This window comes from Hypanus sabinus, chromosome 17 (assembly GCF_030144855.1).
Source record: "Hypanus sabinus isolate sHypSab1 chromosome 17, sHypSab1.hap1, whole genome shotgun sequence".
Lineage (NCBI taxonomy): Eukaryota > Metazoa > Chordata > Chondrichthyes > Myliobatiformes > Dasyatidae > Hypanus > Hypanus sabinus.
The window spans coordinates 67,543,706-67,560,869 of NC_082722.1; the positions used below are offsets into that span (position 1 = coordinate 67,543,706).

At 41.9% G+C, this 17,164-nt stretch overlaps 1 protein-coding gene across 3 annotated transcripts in view; it reads left to right on the forward strand.

Moving 5' to 3' along the window:
• The window catches only part of wwox (WW domain containing oxidoreductase), a 1,112,408-nt gene that overhangs the window by 684,634 nt on the left and 410,610 nt on the right, over nucleotides 1–17,164 (forward strand). The window contains exons 9-10 of one of the 3 annotated variants that reach the window (XR_009516344.1): nucleotides 249–409; nucleotides 1,873–3,425. The exons of the other annotated variants lie outside the window; for them this stretch is intronic. The gene's annotated coding sequence lies outside the window, so the exon portion shown is untranslated. Of the gene's footprint in view, nucleotides 1–248; nucleotides 410–1,872; nucleotides 3,426–17,164 lie in introns of those variants that run through there. 3 annotated transcript variants of the gene reach the window in all.

A 17,164-nucleotide genomic window follows, 5' to 3' on the forward strand; every position in this document is an offset into this window, starting at 1 on the left:
TGGGACTATTCTCCCACATAACTTCCAATACCTTTCACACTGAACTCAGTAACCCTTTCATTACTTGCAGCCACTTTCCAGATTTCAGACTGAAATTCACTTCTAATTTTTCAGTGCAAATTCCAAAAATATATTGAACAAGCTAATATAACCGTAAGTTTGTCAAGAGATTCAACAAGATTCTACCATTTGCTATAAAGAAATGGTCAGTAACATATGTTTGAACTATTTTATTTCTTTTGCACCAGCTGATAATCTAACAGCAGGCAGATTAGGAAGAAGGACGGATGAGGAGACTGTTGCTGGCAAAGCCAAGATTTATTACCTATCCCTAATTGCCTCCAAACCGAGGAGGCAGTTAAGATTCAATCACATAGATGGACTTGGATTCACATAAAAGCCAGACCAGGTAACTCATTTCCTTCCCTGTCGGATATCAGTGAACCAGATGGGCTTTTAAAACAATCCTGTACCTTCATGATCAGCATTACTGGCACTAACATCCCTCCGAATCCTTTTGCTTCCCCGCCCCCTCCCCATTTCATCTCAGTTCTTTATTGTCATAGAGTCACACAGCCCAGAAATAGGACCTTTGCTCTACCATGTCCAGGTTTTAATCCTCCCACTCTTCCCAATCCCGAAGAAGGGTCTTCACCTCAAACATCAAATGTCCATTTCCCGCTAAAGGGACCCACTGATGTACAAGAAGTAGTGGCTACAGCCTAGTCCATCATGGGTAAAGCCCTCCCCATTATTGAGCACATCTACATGAAACACTATTGCAAGAAAGCTGCTTCCATCATCAGGAACCCCCACCACACAAGATATGCTCTCATGTTGTTGCTGCCATTAGGATGAAGGTGCAGAAGCCTCAGGACTCACACCACCAGATTCAGGAACAGTTATTACGCCATCAACCATCGGGCTCTTGAACCAGAGGGGACAACTTCACTTGTCCCATCACTGAACTGTTGCCACAACCTACGGACTCACTTTCTAGGACTCTTCATCTTACGTTACTTATTTATTTATTATTATTTCATTCTTTTTATACTTGCACAGTTTGTTGTTTTTTGCACACTGATTGTCCCTTTTGGTACAGATTTTTATTGATTCTATTATGGTAATTGTAATTGAATTCTTTTGAATTTGCCCGCAAAACAATGTATCTGAGGTTTGTGTATGGTAACAGAGATGTACTTTGATAATAAATTTACTGTGAACCTTGAACTTCGAAGTAGGGTCTGCATACCTTAAAGTGAAAAAGGACGCATGCAAATAAGCAATTAGACAGGGAAGACCACTCGATTATAATCCGCTTAATTCTCTTGATTCTGGCATTGTTCTTTCCTTTTAAGAAAATAAACATCTCATTACATTATATATGATAAGAGAGGGAAACCAGAGAATTATGAAGCCATCATCCATTGTTGGAGTTATAATTCAGGACAGAGTGACTGAAAACTAAAATGATTGGAGAAAATCATGATGGATTAATAGACTGATGATTTTTTTTGAAGAGGTAACCAAAACTCCATAGATTTATGAATCAGGAGATAATACAAATATAAAACAAACAGTACCAAAGCAAAACACACACAATTCTGGAGGAACTCAGCAATTCTGGCAGAATGTATGGAGAGGAATAAACGGTTAACATTTCAAAATCAGGTTTATTATTACTGACGTATGTCATGAAGTTTGTTGTTTTGCAGCAGCAGTACAGAGCAATACATAAAAAGCTGTAAGACCTATATATATATATATATATAAAATGAGTAGTGCAAAAAGTGAGGTAGTTTCACGGCCCATTTAGAATTTGGTGACAGAGTGGAAGAAGCTGTTTCTAAAACATTGAATGTGTGTCTTCAGGCTCCTGTAACTCCTCCCTGTGCACAGTTTTCATCCCAAACAAGAGAAAATCTGCTGGAAACCCAAGCAACACACACAAAATGCTGGAGGAACTCAGCAGGCCAGGCAGCATCTATGGAAAAGAGTAAACAGTCAACATTTTGGGTCAAGACCCTTCATCGGGACTGGATAAAGTTTTTGTAAGTTCAAAGGACTGAGAGCTATGAGGAACTGGTACAGTAAAGGGGACGAGGCCTGGAGCAGATCAGCTATGATCATATTGAGTGACAAAGCATGCTCGAAGGGCTGAGTGGCCTAGTCCATCTTCTATATTCTAATGATAAGATAATAAGCCATTTCATCATGGCTATTTATCAGCCTTCTCAAACAAATTCTCCTGCCTTCTCCCCATGAACTTTGATTCCCTAACTTAGGGGTTGGCAACGTTTACCACTGAAAGAGCCAATATGGACCCATTTCCCACAGAAAAGAAAGCACTGGGAGCCACAAAACCCGTTTGACATTTAAAATGAAATAACACAGCATACAACGTTTTTTTTTGCCATTATGCTATGTATAAACAAACTATAATGTGTTGCATTTATGAAATTGATGAACTCCTGCAGAGAAAACGAAATTACATTTCTGCATGCAACAAAAACATGTTGAACTCCGAAAAAAGACGTTGGGTTGAAGGTTACTCCATAGTTAGCCTACCTTGGATCGAAGAATTAAAAGAAAGCGCGCACTGGCGGGTGTCAGGCATTGGCAGTAGTGATGTATATTAATAGCGATAAAAAAACATGTTGTAGCGGTGTGCTACACGCAGCGCTAAAATAATGACACTGCAGTCAAAGATAACTTTATTCGAACTAAGCAGCCTTGCTTTAAAGCCTCCCTCAACCCGTACCCGTGGGTGCGGATGCTCCAAAAGACACGCACTCACAAACCGCCGTAGGCTATCTCCCTTAGCCGGAACGGTGGCTAATTGTGAGCCGGTTCGGATGTGCCAGGAAATGGGGTCTCCACAACGTTTTATTTAGATTGTACAAGATCACCATAATCTTCAAATTTTGAATTACATTTCAAAAACTAACAAACCACAGGGAGCCGCATCACAGAGATGAAAGAGGCGCATGCGGCTCCGGAGCCGTGGGTTGTCGACCCCTGCCCTAACTAATCAAGAGCCTATCACTCTCTGCTTTAAATATATTGAATGACTTGGTATCCTTCCCTCTCTTCTGAAGCTGTGCCCTTTGGTCCTAGAACACCTCACCATAGGAACCATCCTCTCTACATCCACTCTCTCTGGGCCTTTCAGTATTTGAGGTCCCCCCCCCCCGCCAACCTCGAGCAAAAATCAGCCCAGAGCCATCAAGTGCCCTCATATGTTAATCTTTTCAGTCCTGGGATCATTCTCATGAACTTCCTTTGGCCTCTCCAATGCCAACTCACCTTTTTTTAAGATAAGGTGCCCAAAACTGCTCACAATACTCCACATGCAGTCTGACCAATGTCTTATAAAGCCTCAGCATTACTGCCTTGCTTTTATAATCGAGTCCTCTCAAAATGAATGATAACATTACACGCACCATTTTATGTACAATCAGTCTACAGATATAAACTAATCTTATGTATTTGTACTTATTGTCTTTTATTGTTTTCTTTATGGTTATTGCATTTTTTTCTGCTGCGTTTCATCCTCTTTACACGTGTGTACTGAAGAATGACCTTACATTACCATGGGAGCCTCATGAATGTGGGATCTTATGTATCTGGGTATGTGGCTCCAGGCTCAAGAATGACTTTGCCACAATGTTATAAGACTATTGAATGGTGCCCTAGCACAAAAATATTGGTCTTGACATCACAATCGTCTCATTGTGATCTTGCACCTTTATTGTTCATCTGATGCCTTTACGCTTTATCCCGCATTGTTATTTGTTTTATCAATGCATTTGATAAACAGTATGCAAGACAAATTTTTACTGTATCTTGCTGCGTGCAACAATAATAAACCAATTCCAATTCCAGTCTCTGGAATTGAATATTCCAATGGTATGCTGACTCCCTGTCCTCCTGCCACAGACCACAATCTACAAAATTCTGCATGATCAGCATTTATCTCATCTCAGCCAAAGTGTTGAGCCCCCACCGTCACAATTCCTAAAATATTTGTGGCGTCTGGTGTGTTTGACAATGACAGGGAACCTATGTGGGAGAGTCTTTAAAGTGGGGCACTGGGGCGGTTCCACTCTTTTGATCTCAGAAGTCCAAACATCAGAATCTGAGGTCTTCCTTGGTTGCACTGGATGAGCATGTCATCTTCTGGACCTTGTCATACCCTTTGCTTTCTATGGAGTCTTGCAGTACTGCCTTCCTGGCTATTGGATTTCACTGTAACTGTCATCCACCCAGTCCACCAGAGCTGATTTCTCATGCTGGGATAGGCATGTCCGTAACTCAACTCACTGGGGTATAAGGGCACCAGCTACCGTCACCTGGTCTAGACTGCCTGTCGAAGTGCTGTGCTGAGGTGTGGCTGCTGTCACGTACAAGCAGCTACTTAGGGCTACAGGTGAGAGTTGAGTGTGTGGTGGGGACCGAAGGCTGAATGAGCTGCCCCAGAATAGACATGACAAGCCTCATCACCTGAGGTGCTACCCCTCCTTGGACATCCTATACACCCCATTTCAGGAAAATTTAGGGATACTTAAGAGACTCTCAGAATGAAAGAAAAATGGAGGCCTATGTAGGAGGGAAGAGTTAAACTGATCTTGGGGTACGTGAAAAAGTCAGCACAATGTCATGGGCTGAAGGGCCTGTACTGTGCTTCTCTGTATCTATGTCCTGTGTTCTATGCAACTGGAAGTGATCGTTCCAGCATAATCAATACAGGGAATGCTCAGGTCTCAGGCTGGTCTGTATCAATGGGAAATGAACACAGTTAACAGCTCAAATCAAAGACCTTTTGTCAGAACTAGGGAGGAGATGAATGAAGCTTTTAATGCTTAAGGCAGTGGAAATTTGAAGATGATCTTACTTTCTAATGCTGCCTTTCACTCATTGAAAGGATAATGTTATTTACAGCTTATCGCCATAGTGGCCCTGGTTTCATCCAGATAGAGACACATCCTATCACACTATCAGGCTTATACAAGACAGCATAATTTTAAGATGATTAGAGGAAAGTATGGAGGGATGTCAGTGCTACGTTTTTAACAAAGAGCGTGGTCAGTGTGTGGAATGCCCTGCTAGGGATGGTGGTAGAGGTAAATACATTTGGAATTTTAGCAACTGTACTTCCCTCAATTGCAGGACTCTGCAGAGAGTGGTGTGGACAGCCCAGCACATCTGTAGATGTGAACTTACACTTTTCAGGACATTTACAGAGGCAGGTGCGTAAAAAGGGCCTGAAGGATCATTGGAGACCTGACGCACCCCAACCACAAATATTTCAGCTGCTACCATCCAGGAAGCAGGACCACAGCATAAAAACCAGGACCAACAGGTCCTTCCACCAGGCCATCAGACTGATTAATTCACACTGATACAATTGTATTTCTATTTGATATTGACTGTCTTGTTGCACAGACTATTTATTACAAATTACTATAAATTGCATATTACACATTTAGATGGAGATATAATGTAAAGATTTTTTACTCATGTATGTGAACGGTGTAAGAAATAAAGTCAATCCAATTCAGTTCAATTCAACTCTTAGATAGACACATGAATGAGATAAAAATGGAGGGTCTGTCAGAGGGAAGGGTTAGATTAATCTTACAGTGGGATAAAAGTTTGGCACACATCATGGGTCACAGGGCCTGTACTGTACTATGTTCTATGTTTTTTCCCTCTGCACACTCTCCCTGCAGCTTCCTTTTCGTCTTCCCAGTTCTGACGAAAGATCTTTGACCTGATGCATTAACTCTGTTTCTCTTTCCATGGATGCCCCCTGACCTGCTGAGTATTTCCAGTGATTTCTGTTTTTATTTTAGATTTCCAGCATCTGCAGTTTTTTTTTAATTTTCACTTATCAGTACAGTTAGAAGCTTCCTTCCTTCCTACATTGCTGCATTCAATGGATTTCAACTTGTGCATTCCTCTCTGTCTCGGCCCAATATGTCAATGATTCATTTCCCTCTGTCAATTCTGCCTGACCTGCTGTGTTCTTTCAATATTTTGTGTGTGTAGCTCCAGAATTCCAGCACCTGATGAATTTCTTGTGTCTCCAGTATGCATTCCTCTCTCCCAGTTCTTCACCAATTGTAGCTGTGCTTTCATCTGTTTGGACCTCACCTTCTGGAGTTTTCTCCCATTATTTTCTTATACCTCTAACCTTCTCTTATCCTCTTTCAAATAGAACACTTGGACATAGCTTTTTCTTTATCTTCCTACAAAACACATCCTGTTTTTCCTCTCTGCACATTTGCAAAGCACCTCAGTTGCGTTTTTGCAGTAAAACAGCATATGAATGCAACTTGTTGTGCCGACTGTATTTTTATTTCTTTATGTATTTATCTATCTATATCTTTAATTATTTATTTATTGATTGATTGAGGTACAGCATGGAATAGGCCCTTCGAGCAGTGTTTTCGACCAGCTATTCCTGATTTAACCTTAGCCTAATCACAGAACAATTTACAATGGCCAATTAACCTACCAACTGGTGCGTCTTTGGACTGTGGGAGGAAACCAGAAAATCCAGTGGAAACCCACACAGTCACGGAGAGAACATATAAACTCCTTACAGACAGCAGCGAAAAGTTTCTAATAATAACGTACATATTATTGCTTGCAACAATTACATCAAGAGTCATTAATCTCTTTGAGTGGAAATTGTGACTATGCCACATCTGCATGGGCAGCGCCAACCTTCAACATGTCTTCCATCAAAAATAAGTTGCAACTGAACAAGTAAAAACACGATAAAAATGGTATGTGCATAGAAAGGTAATTTCCATGTAGTGTTATGGCTGTCCTGATGTGGTTTGTTATTTTATTTCTAATTACCAGATCTCACTGCTTACTTGGAAGTTCACAGCTGTTTTTGATTACTTATTATCGCCTTGTTAAGCAATTAGCCTTCGACATTAGGTCAGTCTATATAATCGTCAGAAGCACTTTGTTAGAAGTTGAAGGAATTTCAATCGATATTTGAATCTTACCTTTCGTGAGAACGCTGACTTCACCTGTCTTTTTATACTGGTTCTTTGCATGCTGAAACGCGTTGGTGAATAATAAAGCTACTTTCAAACAATTACACCAGGACTGAAGTTTCAGCAACACACACAAAGTGCTGGTGGAACACAGCAGGCCAGGCAGAATCTATAGGAAGACGTAGAGTTGACGTTTCGGGACGAGACCCTTCATCAGGACTAACTGAAAGAAGAGATAGTAAGAGATTTGAAAGTGGGAAGGTGAGGGGGTGCGGTGAAGCTAAGAGCTGGAAAGGTGATTGGCAAAAGGGATACACAGGGAGAGGATCATGGGACAGGAGGCCTAGGAAGAAACAAAGGGGGAGGGGAGCACCATAGGGAGATGGAGAGCAGATAAGGAGTGATTGTGAGAGGGACAGAGAGAGAAAAAAGAGAGAAAAGATAAAAAGGGGAAGATAATAAATAAACAAACAAATGAATAAGTAAATAAGGGATGGGGTAAGAAGGGGAGGGCGTCATTAACGGAAGTTAGAGAAATCAATGTTCGTGCCATCAGGTTGGAGGCTACCCAGCCTGTATATAAGGTGTTGTTCCTCCAACCTGAGTGTGGCTTCATCATGACAGTAGAGGAGGCCATGGATAGACATATCAGAATGGGAATGGGACGTGGAATTAAAATGTGTGGCCACTGGGAGATCCTGCTTTCTCTGGCGGACAGAGAATAGGTGTTCAGTGAAACGGTCTCCCAGTCTGCATCGAGTCTCACCAATACATATGAGGACACACTGGGAGCACCGGACTGAAGTTTACCTATCTGTCTAGCTTAAGGAAATGGGGAAACTCGTGAGCAAGGGCAGAATAGGTACTACACTCATCCCAGAAATCAGGCAATCAATATCTAAGTTATCATTTCATAGCGATTAGCATAGCAGTATTACATCTTGGGGTGTTTCTGAGTTTGGAGTTTAATTCCAGTGCTGTCTGTCAGGATATTTTCCCCGTGAACTGTGTGGTTCCCTCTGGGTGATATGGTTTTCTCCCACAGTCCAAAGACATAACAGTTTGTAGGTTAATTGCTCATTGTAAATTGTCAAATGATTAGGCTAGTGTGAGATAGGTGTGTTGGTGGGCAGTGCAGTTCTTTGGACCAGAAGAGCCTGTTACATACTGTGTCTTTAAATAAAATAAATAAATAAAATAACACCATGTTTAGCCTGGTCTGTTTATCATTCCCAACAATCCATTGTTCCCTTTGCAAAGCCAGGGAATTAAGGTGTGCCTTGGGATTGCTTCTTTGAAAATATACAATAAAACCAGAGCTTTCTCTTTGTGTTTAATTACTTGAAAAGTCATTAGTCAACATTAACAAAGCAGGTGTGTGTTTATCTGTGCATTGAATGGCCTGTTTGTGTTTTGGGACAATGTAGAGCACGATGTTAATTGTGTGCTTTTTCCTGTAACCTGCTCTGTTTTTTTTTGTTCAGCTTTCTTCACATTGGCCAGGTTGGCAGGTAAGAAATGTGCTCCCAGATCTGTGTGTGTGAGGTTTTGTTACAGCCTGTGGAAAATATATGGAGCATTTGGCCCTCCAGGCTCTTAACAATTATATTCTGCTGTTTGTTGGATTCTGCTCATTATGCCCAATGAATCGTGGATGAATGAATCGTGAATGAAGTCTGAAACTTTAAACCTCTTGACCGGGTGTAAAGTGGAGTTTAGATAACAGCACTAGGACCTGAACAATACTTAATGTGTTGGGCAACACACAGACATGCAGGAGGAACTTGGCATCTATGGAGGAGAATAAACAATTAACTGCATTAACTCTGACCACTTTTGATAAATTAATAAACTAATTACTGGCTAATTAGTTTCACAAAGGGGAAGTGTTATAAATACCAGGCTGCTTCTGTCCCCTTCCTTTCCAGTCCTGATAAAGAGTTTTGCCCCAAATGTGGGCTGTTGATTCTCCTCCATGGGTGCTACCAGACCTGCTGAGTTCCTCCAATATTTCATGTGTGTTTTTCAAGTTATCTGGTATCTTCTTGTGTGTGTGTGTATATATATATATAATGTTGTCATGCTATGACCCAGACAATACAATACAAAACAATACAATGTTACGTACCCCGTAACTGGGACACTTACCAGCAAAGATAGAGAGGTCCGTTGAAGTCTGATGGTACTATTTTTAACAGTATTTATTGATATAAATACACAAAAATAATATCAATGCAAACATACAGATAATATACGTCGTCAATACTAAATCTAAAAGTGCGGGTATAATAATAATCACTAAGAAGCAGCTCTATTGTTGTCTAGGGGATAATGTATTGTCCGATGGAAATATAAAAGTCACACGAGTTCATGCAGGCTGCAGCCTTTGGTTGGAGTCAAGAGAGAGAGTTTAAAACTTGCCCATTCCTTTTATGATGTCAATCCTTCGAGAGTCGTTGGAGCTGGTTTCTCCTTTGTTTTAGCTAAAGCCGTTCTTCCATGGTAAGGCCCACCAATTCCGAGGCAAATGGAAAAGGACGCACGTGGGCTTTCCACCGGCTTTCGCTATTACACTGTTACAGGATTTCTAGCGTTTCTTCTGGTGCATCTAAAGGGGCCGTTCCCCAGACCCTCTTTTATCCTGACTCACAGGGTCTCAGACATCAATCAGGTTGGAAGGATGCCACCCTTCAACCAGCCCACTTTTGGTCATTCCCTGAGGGCTTCAAATAAATAGCACAGTACTCAATACACAATTCCGTCTCAAAGAGACAATGGCCATTTCCCGTGGCTTTATATCGCTGAGGGGCCAGGACATTCCAAACGTCTCTCTCTCTCTCATTTCCTGGGTCTCCTGACCTGAATTAATAGCGATCTTGCGATTCTCAAAAAGGAGGGGGCTACTTTGGACCCTTCGGCCCCTCAGAGTTGGGCACAGGCATAACAACAAAAACAACATTTATTCCTCCACCATCAAATTAACAGGGATAGAGTTTCTCTTGTCCCTATCTGCCACCCCATAAGCCTCCATATTCAACACATTATTCTTCACAACCTCCGTCATGTTGAATTGGATCATCAACTAAACACATCTTTAACTGGCCTGCCCCTACTCTCTGCTTCTCATAGGGATTGCCCTTCTGTAATTCCCTTGTCCATTTGTCCCTTCCTGTTAATCTTCTTCCTGGCATATACTCCTCCAGGTGACCGAAATGCTATACTTGACCATTTACCTCCTTCCTTATCTCCATTCAAGGAGGCAAACAGTTCTTCCAGGTGAAGCTACAAATCTTTTGGGGTTGTCTACTGCATCCAGTGCTCCCAATGTGGCCTCCTCTACATTGGTGAAACCTGACGCAAATCTGGGGACCACTTTGGCAATCACCTCTGATCCATCAGCTAATTTCTCAACCAACTATTTTAATTCCTATCCCTGTTCCCATTCCGACATGTCGGTCCATGGCCTCGATGGCCATGATTAGGCCACTCTCAGGGTGGAAGCGCAACACCTAGCCTTCAACCTGATGGCATGAACATCAATCCTCCTTCCAATAAAAAATATCCCTACCCTTTAACTCTTGTATTCCCCACTCCGGCCTCTTATCTCTTCTCCTCACCTGCCTACTGCCTCACCATGGTGCCCCCCAACTTCCTTTTCTTCCATGGTTGACTCTCCTCTCCCATTAGATTCCTTCTTCTCATTCCTTTTACCTTCCAACTCACCTGGCTTCACGTATCATTTTCTAGCTATCCACCTCCCCCTCTCCTCACCTTTTTATTCTGGTGTCATCCCCCTTCCTTGTTTATCCTGAAGAAGGGTTTCAGCCCAAAACTTTGACTGTTTATTCATTTCCTTAGATGCTGCCTGAGGTGTTTAGCCCCTCCAGCATTTTGTGTGTGTTGTTCTGGATTTCCAGCATCTGCAGAATCTCTTGCATGTATATTTATTCACTGCATTTAATGATAACAAAACCTCCAAGGAGGTTTATCGCTAATGAAATCTGATGAGTGAGTGGCCAGTGTTGATATGGTGGAAGATGTAGGTAGAGCATCCAATTACTAGCCTAGACATTTACACTCACAGTTCTGGATTCCAACTTGAACTTGTGATACCTGACCCAGTGTGTCTAAAGGGAGCATGAGGAACACAGCCCCAGAGTACCAGATGCCAAACCATCTGGATTTCCAGGGAACCAGATTGCTATCTTTTATGTGTTTGCTATCGTATGAAGTCATAGGCACATGTATGTAGCTAGGGTGCCTAAGACTTTTGCACAGTACTCTATGTGTCAACATGGAGCAGTGGCAAAACACATAAAATGCAGGAGGAACTCAGCAGGCCAGGCAGCATCTATTGAAATGGGTAAACAGATAGATAGATGCTTTATTGATCTGAAAGGAAATTACAGTAGCATTACAAGTGCACAGATATAAATATTAGAAGACAAGCAGAAAGAATAAAAGATAAGTTACCACAGTCTTAATAGAAGGGAGTCATCACTTCTCTGGCTACAGGTTGACTCACTATAGAGCCTAATGGTTGAGGGTAAAAATGACCTCATATGAAGTCTCTTTGAAGTAACTATTAAAAGTGCTCCTCTGTTCAGCCAAGGTAGCATGCAGAGGATGAGAAACATTGTCCAGAATTGCCAGGATTTTCTGTAGGGTCCTTTATTCTACCCCAGCCTCCAGTGTGTCCAGTTTGGCTCCTTTAACAAAGCCAGCCTTTCTAATCAGTTTATTAAGCCAGTTGGCATCACTCGTGTTAATGCCATTGCCCCAGCATACCACTGCATAGAAGATCGTACTGCCAACAACAGACTGGTAGAACATCTGAAGGAGAGGCATGCATACTCCAAAGGACCTCAGTCTCCTCAGGAAGTAGAGGTGACTCTGGCACTTCTTGTACACAACTCTGTGTTGGTGCTCCACTCAAGACTGTCATCCAGTTACACCCCCAGGTACTTGTAGGTCCTCACCACATCCATATCCTCACCATTAACAGTAACAGAGAGCAATGTAGGCTAAGTCTTTCTAAAGTCCATCACCATCTCCTTTGTCTTATTAATGTTGAGCTGCAGATGATTCAGCCTGCACTATTTGACAAAGTCCTCCACCAGGGCCCTGTATTCATCCTCCCATCCTCCCTTTATATACCCAACTATTGCTGAGTCATCAGAGAATTTCTGCAGATGACAGACAACAGGTATACAGGGTAAACAGGAAGGGAGACAATACAATCCCCACGTGGGGCCTCAGTGCGGTTTATATCCATGTTTGACACACATTTCTGAAGCTACATAATCTCTGGTCTGCCAGTCGGGTAGTCCATTATCCAGGATACAGTGGAAGTGCCAATCTTCATCGAATGGAGCTTCCCACAGCAATAAGGACTGTACGGTATTGAAGGCACTTGAGAAATCATAAACCATGATCTTCACAGTGCTGGCCTGCTTGACCAGGTTCTGATCAACAGGTAGATGACAGCATCGTCAACTCCATGTGCTCCTGGAAGGCAAACTGCAGGGTATTAAGGGCTGATTTGACTAGGGGTCAGAGATGAGCCAGGACCAGCCTTTCGAAGGTCTTCATGATGTGTGAGGTCAGGGCCACTGGACAGTAATCATTCAAGACTTTTGATTGGCCCTTCTTTGGTACTGGGACCATACATGATGTTTTCCACACAGTCAGAACCCTTTCCATGCTGAGATTCAGATTGAAAATGTGCCAGAGAACTCTACACAACTGTTTAGCACACTCCTTCTTCAGGACCTTGGGGTTCCCACCATCCCATCCCAATGTGTCTGAGTTTCCCCAGAGCCCTTCTCACCTGCCCAGTAGTGAAGGTGAGCCCATGATGACTGGAGAGTTGATGGAAGGTGGGGGCTGGGGAAGGTGAAGATTGGGATGATAGCAATTGGTATGTGAAGGTGTGGATGGTAGGTGCAGGGCAAGGAAAGGATGTAGACAGTGGGAGCCTGTGTTGTTCACCCACATGTTAAATTGGATTGGAGGAGGGAAGAGGGGAGGTATTGGTGCTGAGGGAACATTAGGTACCTGGGCATCTGGACTGGCATACTGAGGAGAGTGTGAACACAAGGGCAATTGTCAAAGCTATTGAAGAATTGTTTTAACTCATTAGCCCATTTTGAGGCTCTACAGTTAGGCCGATTGAAACGAGTGATGTTCTTTATGCCTCTTCACACGTCCTATGTGCTACTCTGCCCAAGCTTGTTCTCTCTATCTCTCTCCTGTATTCTCCTTTAGCCACCTTGATCTTCTCTTTTAGCTCCCTCTGCACATGTTTCAATTTCTCCCTGTCTCCTGTTCTGGTGACCCATGGTTTGTTGATAGGGAAGAGGAGAACAGTCCTTGATGGTATTACAGTGTCCACACAGAAGTTGATGTAGCCAGTGACGCAATCAGTAAGTTTGTTAATGCTTTTGCCATATGGTTCACAAAGCATATTTCAGTTAGTAACCTCAAACCTTGAAGGCCTTGATGTCCTCTAGAGAGCATTTTCAGACAATCAACATTTCTGGCTGAGACTTGAAGGGTCTCAGTATTAGAGGTATTAAAATTAGTAGAATTAGAACATAGAATACTGCAGCACTGTATAGGCCCATCAGTCTACAAGTTTGTGCCATGATCAATCTAACACTTCCCTCCTGCATAGCCTTCAATTTTTTTCTTATATCTATGTTCCTATCTAAGAGTCTGTTAAATGCCTCTGATATATCTGCTTCTATTACCACTCTTGGCAGTGTGTTCCACACATCCTCCCATTCTTTCCTCTAGTCACCTTAGAGTGATGACCTCTCAGGTTAGCCATTTCTACCCTGAGAAAAAGATGTTGGTTGTCCACTCCATCAGTGCCTCTTATCATGTAATATAGCTCTATCAAATCACCTCTCTTTCTCCTTCACTCCAAAGATGATGGAGGATGAGGGTGAACATGTACTTATGGAAGTGAAAAGGAGGCAGAGTGACTTCAAGAGGATATAGCCAAGGCTAAGTGAAAGTGCCAAGACATGTCAAGTGCATTGTACTATGGAGAAATATAAAGTCATACTTTGATAGGAAAAAATAGGAATACAGTGTGTTTTAAAATGATGAGAGATTGAAATGTGTTGACATTCACAGGGATCTGAGTGTCCATGTTCAGAAATGACTGAAGCTTAATGTGGTTCAACAAGTAATTAGGAAGGTAAATGATAGGTGGGCCTTTATCGTAAGGGTACTTGAATGCAAGAGTAGAGTTAACTTGTTCTAGTTATATAGTTGTTGGTGAGACTGCATCTGTTCAAAATTCCAAAGTAAATTTATTATCAAAGTACATACAGAGTCTTAGAAAAGTACAGCACTGAAGTGGAGCCTTTGTCCCATTTGGTCTGTGCCCAGCCTACTCCTATCATTCTGCATCAGGACCACAGTCCCCCTTGCCCTCCATACCCCTTACCATTCATGTACCTGCCCAGACTTCTCCTAAATGTTGAAATTGTGTTTGCATGCCTCACTTGCGCTGGCAGCTCATTCCATGTTCTCACGACCCTGTGGAGACGTTTCCCCTCATTTTCCCCATAAATTTTCCACCTTTTACCCTTAACCCATGATCTCTAGGTGTACTCCTATCCAACCTTAGTGGAAAAAGCCTGCTTGTATTTACCCTATGTACACCACTCTATCAAATCTCCTCTCCTATACTACCCGGAGATTCATTTTCTAATGGGTATTCATCATAAGTATGAAGAAACATGATGGAGTCAATGAAATACTATGCACATATAAAAATGGACAAAGCAGCAATGTGCTAAAGGCAAGGGTTTTGCAAATACTAAAGGAAAATAATATATAAATAAATCATAAAAATATACTGAGAACATGAGTCCTTGAAAGTGAGTCTATAGGTTATGGAATCAGTTCAGTGGAGTATGGTGTCTAGGTCTGTTTATATATTCTGGCAATCGGGCGGATAGTGGAAACACATTTGGGAGTCTTCAAATGAGAACTGGATACGTGCTTGTGAGTGCAGGTAGAGAACAAAGGAAATAGATGCAAGTAAATTGCTAATACAAGTTCTGACTAAGACTGGGTGGGTCAAATGATCCAGTCTCTGCTGTACTATGATAGTAATTTTGTTATGCAATTCATAAACACAAGAGATTGTACAGATGTTGGAAATCCAAGCAACATACACAAGATACTGGAGGAACTCAGCAGGTCCTTATGCAATTACTTGAAGGTCTTTTTTCAAAGTTTGAAGTACACTTTTTATCAAAGAATGTGTACTATATACAATCTTGAGATTTGTCTCCTTACAAGCAACCACAAAACAAAGAAACCCAAAAGAGCTCATTATAAAAAAGTCCGTCAAATACCCAATGTGCAGAGAAAAAAAAGCATATTGTGCAAACAATAGAAGTAAGCAAACAGCATTCAGAACTGAAGTTTTACGAAAGACTCGAAGCCAGGTGTCACTGCTGCCAGAGCAGGCCATGGAGCCAAGTAAACATTGCTGAGTAGTGAGCAGAACCGAGCAGAGCTGGTCTGATCCTCGCCTCCGGTCCTGACATCCTGTCCTTATCACCCTAACCCGATGCTTAAACTGCCCAAACATCGGGTCATTCTTCAATCTCAGACCACTTTCGGGCCTGGTCCTCATCACCATTATTCAGCCTGTACCTGACCTTTTACATTTTGTGTTAATACTGAATGAGTTGTACACTTTGAACGAGTTTTCACTTGGGTTTTTACAATTTGAATCCTTTGTTGCCTCATTGCCTGAAGTTTTGCCTTCATTGATACTCAGGCCCCTGAAATCTACCACCTGCAATAATACAAATGCAGCAGCATTCTCTAACTTGTGGGTGAACTTTCCAATCTGCCTAACATTTGACATATAGTGCAGTTCTGATCATTTTACAGATGAGTATGTTTATTTTTACTGTTATTTTCCTTCACGGAATACATCCAACAGTGCCCCTTTAGATCAGATGAATCCTTCTGAATATTGTTTTAATAACTGCAATTTACTTATTAAAATAACATTTCTTGCATGACCCCTGTCAGTATAACTGTTTAACAGGTTCGCCCCATATGTAAGTCTAGTTTATACAGAGCTTTCTGTCTGTAAACCACTGTTAAATCCCACTATGCTGGCCCATGTGTATCTTGGCTGAGTTTTGCAGTCTCTCCTTTGTATTCCTCAATATCAGCTAGTCAGAACATAGCTGTAGGTCTTTTCAAAGAAAGTGGAAGAACGTTCTTAGATTATACCCCTTTACACTATATTTACTGGGGCGTGCTAAACGTGCTCTTGTAGGTTTCTGGACTTGATTTTGTGTTGGCACCAGCACCAACGGCAGTTAGTAGTTGGTTCTTACAGTTTTTGTGTTATATTGCTGGTATATTTCTGTAGCTAGTTAATATACTTCATGTGCAACGTTTGGAGAGGCTGATGTCTCTGGAATTCTGAAAAAGCCTCAGTGATGAACTCTCGTCCAGCATTGGGAAAGAAAATAATTAATAAAGCTTCTTGCCATTCTGTCAGAAATATCTGAATGCGCTTAGCACATAATAAATTGCACTTTTTTTCCTGATAGTGCAAACTGTTACTGTAAAGGCAAATACAGCAAGAATTCTGCATGTCAGCAGTGAAAGACAAATTAGTTTGTTTCTGATGTGCTTTTGTGATGGTCAGGGCAAAAGATGTCCTCTGCGCACCTCCATGTCATCCAGTGCTATCTTTTCTGTCAGAATCAGAATCAGGTTTAATGTCACCAGCGTTTATCATGAAATTTGTTGTCTTTGCGGCAACAGTACATAACAGTAGAAATAAAAAAAGTAGTGAGGTAGTGTTCATGGTTCAATGTCCATTCAGAAGCTGGATGGCAGAGGGAAGAAGTTGTTCCTGAGTCACTGAGAATGTGCCTTCAGGTTTCTGTAACCTCCTTCTTGATGGTATCAATGAGACTAAGGCATGTCCTGGTTGATGGGGGTCCTCAATGATGGATGCTGCCATTTTAAGGCTTTGCTTCTCAAAGTTATCTTGGATACTTCAGAGACTAGAGCCTGTGATGGAGCTGACTACTTTTACAACTCTCTGGAGCTTTGTTTTGTCCATTGGGATGTTAGGGTGAATTCCATTT